Here is a 7,500-nt window from a genome sequence, read left to right as displayed (position 1 = left end):
ACCCAGCTGCTAGGGCAGCCATTTAGTAGAGGGAAAACAAATCCGACAGGTAGGTCAAACAGAGCTGAATGGCAGCTACGGACTGTAGCCCATCATGGCTGCTGTCATAGTCTAGCAAGCCGGACCGAGAAATGGGTAATGCAGAGCGAGAGCAACTGAAAGCAAACTGTGCAGACCCAAATCATAATGTACAGTCATGGAAAAAGTGCCACTGACACAGTGAATCTGAGTCAAAGTCCCACATGGCCAACTGCCACATGGGGGAGTTAGCTAGTAAGACACAGAAAACCAGGGTACATGGGGGGGGGGGGAGGAATGTATTTATTAATAGGCTTTTTTTGTGGTGCTCACCAGCATGCCGTAGTATCTGAATGCCTCAGATTTATTGCTAGTGTCCACTGGCCCATCCTGACAATGAGCCAATGACACGCAATTCACACACAGCACTCCTAAAGCTATTTCAATAAGCTGACACACAGATACCTCAGATAGGGCTGGCTGATTGTATTGTGTGTGTATTTTGCAGCTGCCCCCGGGTGATTTTAATGTCTATGCAACACATGCATTATGGCACAGGGAGGGGGAGAGCACGCTATTCTGTCTTCTCTCCTCAGCTACACTTTTCTGGTGTCTTTGCCTGCTGGTGTCTGGGCCTGCCATGTGTATGCACAGCTACCCCATTCACCTGGCTGTGTTGGGGTTTTCATGCAGGTTACACCTCTTTGCTGCCTGAATGGTGTAAGCGTCACTTTTTTTGTGTGCTTGCAACGTGCACACATAGCACCAAAAAAAAAAATGGACAAAGAAAGATGCACACACAAACTTATAGAAAATAACTAGAGGTGATTGACTTTTTTCAGATTTTGAATTTTGATACAAAAATGGGAAAGAACATTAATTATTTTGCCTTATTGCTACCAACTATAAAAATGGCCAAGAAACAAATTCCGACCAAGATAGTTGCACACAACTCCCATTAGATCTGATTCTAGTCCAAGTTAGACTGATATAAATCAGGATAGAAGTAACTCCACTGAAGTCAACAGAGTTACACTGGTATAAAACTCATGTGCGTGAAATCAAAATCATGCCTAATCCAAGTTGTGCATGTGTATCTGATGGCAGAATTTGACCCTAAATTTGTCAGAGATGATTTCACAAATGTAAAGGTAATTTCAAAGTTAAAATTAAAGCAAAGTAAAATTAAATATGCATCTGTGAAAACATCTATTCAGTTACGTAGTTGCACATTTGTAGGATGTACTTTACACTTTGTGTAGAATTAAAACCATTAGTACAGATCTGTCTGCAAATAGTGACACTTACTCCATAAGATCACATCTATTTATATTGTTTCATAATGCATCTAAAATAGTAGTTCATGACAAAATGTGTTCACAAAATGTGTTACTCTCACCATTGCTAAGAAATCTATTTTCCTAAGGAAGGAACATTTCAGTATTTAGCTGGGAAAGAGGGGCTTAATATGTGTATTTTTTTCTTTCATAGGACTTCCTTTTGCCAACTTTACCTTGTATAAATAATTTTGCCTGGGAGAGCCTTTACATGGAATGCAGATTGACTATTACTTCCTGAACAGATTTAAATTTAACACCAATTTAGTCACTGTAGTATTCCTATATTGGAAATAACAGCTTCCATAGGACTTCTACAATGTGCCAGAAATATGATCTCATACGTGGAAACAAATTTCAATGTGTTTTCTTTTACATATGTTTTCTTTTCATAAATTTTTCCCACCTATGTTTCCCTTGTTTCCCAAACTCTCTCCTCTGCTCCAGAGCTGTGAGAACCTAAGAAAATTGTCTGATGAATGAGCTAAGTTTTAATAAAAATTGCCAAGCTCATAAACTTTTTATACTAAGATTAATTAAAGAAATAGGACTAATTATTTTTATCATATTAATAAACACTTAAAAGTAAAGTTGAGCTAAACTTCTAATCTGAAAGGTGGATACCACTAAACACTGGAGATCAGAAGTCTGCAGATAATTACTGCAGATCAGTGGTTTTTTATTTGTGGTCTAAGGGGTTCGCAAATGGTTGTTGTTACTATAGAACAGGGGTTTTCAACATGTGGTCCAGACTATGTCTAAGATTTCCAAAGGGGTCTGCAACTTCATTCGAAATTTTTTAGAGGTCCACAAATGAATAAAAGGTTGAAAACTACTGACTTAGAATTTATGCCCTATACTTCCAAAATACTGTTCCAAAAGTGATTGGCTAATGCTTCTGGAGGCAATGCTTCCTAAGGGCCAGACTCTGACCCCAACAGTGCACCCACACTGGGGAGTAAGGGGGGTCATCAGATGTCCACTTACTCCCATGCACCACCTAGTCATAACAAGGGAAGCAGAGCAGTTGGAGAACAGTCTCTGGTGACTGCTACTGTTTATTCTGCTGAGATGAGTAGGGGTTAGCCATGGACTGAATCTTGACTCCATGCCAGCTTTGCCATGTGAGCTGGGGGGTGAAGTGGGAAGAAATCTGTGCTGGGTATAGGGCTGGTGCAGATTACTTCTCCCACACACACCTGGAGTAGGAGGGAAGTAGGGATCACAGAGTGACATTCTGTGCTTTTCCCCTCACAAACTAATGTTAGTCTGATCCTCTTCACTTCCTGCTCCACATATCCCCTCAAGAAAACCCACCTCCAAATGAGATTATAGCACTGTGCATTTTGGTTGGGATTTTAGTTTACAATTTTGTAGGTTTCTTCGCTCATTTGTTAGGTGCAGTTTGATTTTTTTAAAGTTATTTGGCAGTTGAGTAGTACAATTTCCTACTTCTTCAATAGAATCGTAGGTCTGGAAGGGGCCTCAAGAGGTCTTCTAGTCCAGTCCCCTGCACTCAAAATAGGGCTAAGTATTATCTAGACCATCCCTGACAAGTGTTTGTCTAAGCTGTTCTTAAAAATCTCCAACGATGGAGATTCCAAAACATCCCCAGGCAATTTATTCCAGTGCTCAACCACCCTGACAGTTAGGAAGTTTTTCCTAATGTCCAACCTAAACCTCCCTTCCTGCAATTTAAGCCCATTGCTTCTTGTCCTATCCTCAAAGGTAAAAGAGAACAATTTTTCTCCCTCCTCCTTGTAACAACCTTTTATGTACTTTCTCAGCTAACAATGCAAACAACAATGAGCTAATAACACTCTTTAGTATTTTCTCCAGACTCAGTTAGCTACTAGTCAGCTTGCTGGACAGAAACTCCTCTTTAGTTGGATGGTAGCTTGGCGCAAAGGAGCACGGTGGTTGAATGTGAAGTGGCTATAAGTCCTCAATGTGAATACACATTAGCATTCATATTATCTTTTTAGAGTCCAAGGGTTTATTCTTTTAAGATTTTCTTAGAAGGGTGGCTCACCTACTTAATTATCTCTAAAATATAACAGTATTTAGGGAGATATATTCACAAAGAGCACTTTGAGTTCATTAAAAAGAAGAACAGGAGGACTTGTGGCACCTTAGAGACTAACAAATTTATTAGAGCATAAGCTTTCGTGGACTACAGCCCACTTCCATAGTCTATATGCATCCGAAGAAGTGGGCTGTAGTCCACGAAAGCTTATGCTCTAATAAATTTGTTAGTCTCTAAGGTGCCACAAGTCCTCCTGTTCTTCTTTTTGCGGATACAGACTAACACGGCTGCTACTCTGAAACCTTTGAGTTCATTGAATGCTAGAGATGCTGGATTATCATGTCACCCTTCACAGCTCATTTTCGCCTGCTCACTTGATATATACCTACTGCCTACTGCCATTGCAGTTGGTTGCAGCCTGGGAGCCTGCCAAGGTCAAAACATAGATCCAGCCCTACACAGATCTCCAGCCTTGTCTACACTAAAGGGAAAAGTCGGTCTAAACTACACAGTTTGAGTTACATGCATAGCGATGTTGATGGAGACGCTCTCCCGTCACTCCCCTTACTCTTCTCGATCCGGTGGAGTACAGGAGTCGATGGGAGTCTTCACTAGATCCCAATACATCAATCTGTGGTCTTCACTAGATCCCAATACATCGATCGCCGCATATCGATCCCCTGGTAAGTGTAGACAAGCCCTCAGTCAGCAGCTGAACTCCGATAGATATCAATGGAAATTGTGTCATTAGGCCTTACATGACTTTAGTGTTCTTAGTTATATCAGCAGAGTCCAGCCTGTCGTACCTCTTGTTATTTATTTAAAAATCCACTAAACTTATATTGAGAAATTTAAAAGCACATTTGTACCTAGCTGATGAAACAGAAAAAGAATTTGGCAGGAAGCATTGAACAAGGGTCCTTATATATCTGCTATTTCATTCTAATTGGCACTTACACAGCACTTTACATAAAGGGAAACTGAGACACAGAGGTGTCCCAGATCACACAGAGAATCAGTGGCAGAACTGGGAATAGAACCCACATTTTCCAACTCTCCAGCCTGTGCCCTAGCCACTGGGCAATATTGTGCCCACTCATGTGTGACCCTGTTGCTGATAGATAAGAAATTAGACTTATTGAACACTCTGATTTTTCATAGTGAATCAGCATCAAGATATCTAGCACATGTGTTTCTGTAATTACAATACATTGGGAAAATTCACAGTGCTCAATGGCTCTCAAACTCACCTGCCAACTGTGTAAGTAGCCTAGGGCTGTAATATATAAAAATAGAGAGAAACTGGTTAGCTATATGGTGTTCTGCTTGTTGTTGTTTTAATTCACACAAATGGATATGCATCTTTGCTCATCCAGACAAGTTTCTTGGGTCGCCATTTAACAGGAAGATGTGAGTTTGTAAAAGTGCAAGGCAAACTTGGTAATGTTAGTTTTGCATTTAGGAGCCTTTTACTCTATAACCAAATTATGTGTAGTGGTCCTCAAGCCATAGGAGAGGCAAATCAAAGCAGGTGAAAACCTGAGTGTGGTGGGGGGGGGGTCATGATGGTTCTTTATCAATTTCAGATCCATCCCCATATCCACTTGTGACTCTGTTATACAGTTCAAAGGATGGGGCTAACTTGGAGTGTCACAGATTTAGGATCTAATCCAAAGCTCACTGAAGTCAATGGAAATCTTTCTGTCGACTTTAATGAGCTTTGGATCAGGCCCATATTAGGGAGCATCTATACTGAATATTAAAGCAAGAAGATACAGGAATGATACATTAGAAGATTTCGGAAAGGTGAAGGTTTCCTTTCAACCTGAAAGGAAATGATGCACACTGAACAACAGCTATAAAAGAAGTAGGAACTATTTTAATGGCTGTAAGGTTCTTACTCTTTTCCCCTGCCTTCCATCCCATGGAAATGTGTACTTGAAAACACTGGACTCTCACAGGTCTGATCACTCATGAACATTTTAGTGGCTCAGTAGAATCCCTTAGAACAAATGTCTTTCGTCCCCATTAATCAGAGTTCCCAATTACCAGGAGACACCATTTGCAGATGTCTGAGGCACTACGGAGCTGTGGTGAGCCTGTAATGTTACAGGACAGGCTCATGAAGCAGTAAAGAAGCACTATCTTCATTGGAAGAGGGAGTGAATATGCTGGTCACTATTTGTCAGCAGTAGGGTCAGCTGTGAGACACCTAGCATGTGTAGGTGATTTGGAAGGGGTAAAACTAATGTCCAGAAATTGCAGTAGTGAAACAATTAAGCATGACTGAATCCCAAAAGGCATGCCATTAAGTGGAATCCCATCCCTATTAGACAACAGTCATTGCTAAAAAGTATCACTCTATCATTCGGTTTGATTCTGTCCCTGGAAAATATATCAGTTAGGGGCCTGTTCCTACAATGAGGCAGGACTTTCATTAACAATATCAGCTTCTGTGGATAATGGGAGTTTTGCCTGTGTAAGTATTGCAAGATTGATTGCTAAGCAGATTTTTGCAAGTAACCCCCTGATTCAGCAAAGAGCTCCATATATGTTCAGATCCACTCTGTGGATCTCAGTGCAGGATCAGGATTCCATGTATCCACTCCCGGAATGCTATGGCTAATGCACTGAACAGCAGGTCAAAAAACATAAAAAGTTTGTGTATTAAAAATTCCTTTCAGAGAGGAAAACATTCACTTGTGTATATTAAACATAATTTTAAGCTCATTTTTACATTTCTTTTCTCAATATACCCAGAGCATCATTATAGACAAATGGCTGACACATCATCATTTTAAGAAACAAAGTTCTGTTTGTTTTATAGGAAAAAGGGAAAAGGCATCTGCAGTTACTGACTTCTATTACTTTTTCCTCTACCATAACATAAGCAAGAAATAATAAAGTGGTTTTTTTCCCCCTAATTTTTTTTTTAATTCACTCCCAGGCTGTGACCTGGTTATGCCAAGTTTAAGTGCAGAGCAAGGCCCTAATCCTGCAAAGGTTTAGATATGATACATAATTTTACACAAGCGAGTAGTGCCATTGGCTCCTGTTGGACTGCTCAAATGAGTATAATTAAGCACTACATAACTCTTTGCATTCTTGGTCCCTAAAATTGTATGGATAAATTCTAAATCCCTGACAAACTGAGGTTCACTCCAATTCTCTCTTTGAATATGCAGACAGTTATCAAGTAAACTGATAGCTATTAAAAACAACAGAGTACTGAGGAAGTACCTAAAATGCCTGTAGACTGTAGCCCAGGCAGAGTGCTTTATAGGTGATGAATCATAAAACCTTACAGTCCTCAAATTTCACTTTTAGAGGATTCTTCCTTACCTTTGTCAAAATTGTTTTTGCAATTGAGAGCAAAGGAGGAAACAATTAGAAAACGTCCCTTAAGAGTATTTTACACGGGGATAAGGGTGGCTTCCATTTAGATTGATGTATATCCTTATCAGCTTAACTAAGCAGGTAAGGTGTTCATTAGCAAGGCTGGGGGGAAAAAAGAGAGAGAGAGAGAAAAGAGAATGAATGTGGAAGAGTGAGAAGAACAAACAAGTCAAAGCATTTGTTCATGCTGCAATCTACACATCAATTATCCTGCTGTGCTAATTACCACCTTTCCATACCCCAGGTACCTAAGCATTCACACTTACTCACTCTTTCATGCCTCTGATCAAAAAAAAAAAAAAGACAGAAAGAAAGAAATGATGGAAGCGAAAGGAAGATGAACCTAGAGGTGAAATAAACACTTAGATCCAAATGTTCTTTACATATGAAAGTATAAATAAGGGTCTACATTGTTTTAGAAAATGAAACACTTACAAATATTGTAATTGTAAAATTATTACTAAGGTATATGCAACCATTCTGCTGTCTAGCTGCAGAGAGGTTTTAGATAGCTAAAGTAAAAAAGAGGTAGGTATTATAGACATTGACTGATGTTTTTAGTCGCATTATTAGTATGTTACATCATTAAAGTCAATGGCTACTAATTATCAACTTACTTTTATGAGGCTGCTCAAAAATTGGACCCAGTGTACTGCTATACAGCTGTATTTGTTTTTTTCAGTCTTGGTGTTACTGATTGCAATTAAACCTTCTTTACTATGA

General features: G+C 39.6%; 1 protein-coding gene and 1 long non-coding RNA gene across 17 annotated transcripts in view; one reads left to right on the top strand and one right to left on the bottom strand.

The window, feature by feature from the left end:
- ZEB2 (zinc finger E-box binding homeobox 2) overlaps positions 1-7,500 on the top strand; it is a 131,178-nt gene that overhangs the window by 66,744 nt on the left and 56,934 nt on the right. The window lies entirely within an intron of this gene.
- LOC135974325 (uncharacterized) overlaps positions 2,910-7,500 on the bottom strand; it is a 6,961-nt gene continuing 2,370 nt past the window's right edge. Inside the window, exons 1-3 of the long non-coding RNA XR_010591553.1 lie at positions 7,395-7,500; positions 3,684-4,061; positions 2,910-3,444 (exon numbers count right to left, since the gene is read on the bottom strand). The exon at positions 7,395-7,500 is cut by the window's right edge and continues 2,370 nt beyond it. This is a non-coding gene — a long non-coding RNA (uncharacterized LOC135974325). The remainder of the gene's footprint in view (positions 3,445-3,683; positions 4,062-7,394) is intronic.

The sequence above is a fragment of the Chrysemys picta genome, chromosome 11 (assembly GCF_011386835.1).
Source record: "Chrysemys picta bellii isolate R12L10 chromosome 11, ASM1138683v2, whole genome shotgun sequence".
Lineage (NCBI taxonomy): Eukaryota > Metazoa > Chordata > Testudines > Emydidae > Chrysemys > Chrysemys picta.
The sequence above is the reverse complement of the archived record's forward strand: the minus strand, read 5'-3'. Positions and strand labels throughout refer to the sequence as shown.